Raw genomic sequence first — 453 nt, 5'->3', positions numbered from 1 at the left:
AAAGCAATTGTATAAAAAAATCAAGCCATTCCCCAATTGATAAATGGGCAAGAGACATGAATAGGCAATTTTCAGGTAAAGAAATCAAAAGTATCAATAAGCACATGAGAAAGTGTTCCAAATCTCTAATAATTAGAGAAATGCAAATCAAAACAACTCTGAGGTATCACCTCACACCTAGCAGATTGGCTAAAATGAAAGAAGGGGAGAGTAATGAATGTTGGAGGGGATGTGGCAAAATTGGGACATTAATGCATTGCTGGTGGAGCTGTGAACTGATCCAGCCATTCTGGCTGGCAATTTGGAATCATGCTCAAAGGGCTATAAAAGAATGCCTGCCCTTTGATCCAGCCATACCATTGCTGGGTTTGTACCCCAAAGAGATCATAGATAAACAGACTTGTACAAAAATATTTATAGCTGCGCTTTTTGTGGTGGCAACAAACTGGAAAA

This window comes from Gracilinanus agilis, unplaced genomic scaffold (genome assembly GCF_016433145.1).
Source record: "Gracilinanus agilis isolate LMUSP501 unplaced genomic scaffold, AgileGrace unplaced_scaffold54897, whole genome shotgun sequence".
In the NCBI taxonomy this organism is placed as follows: domain Eukaryota; kingdom Metazoa; phylum Chordata; class Mammalia; order Didelphimorphia; family Didelphidae; genus Gracilinanus; species Gracilinanus agilis.
The sequence above is the reverse complement of the archived record's forward strand: the minus strand, read 5'-3'. Positions refer to the sequence as shown.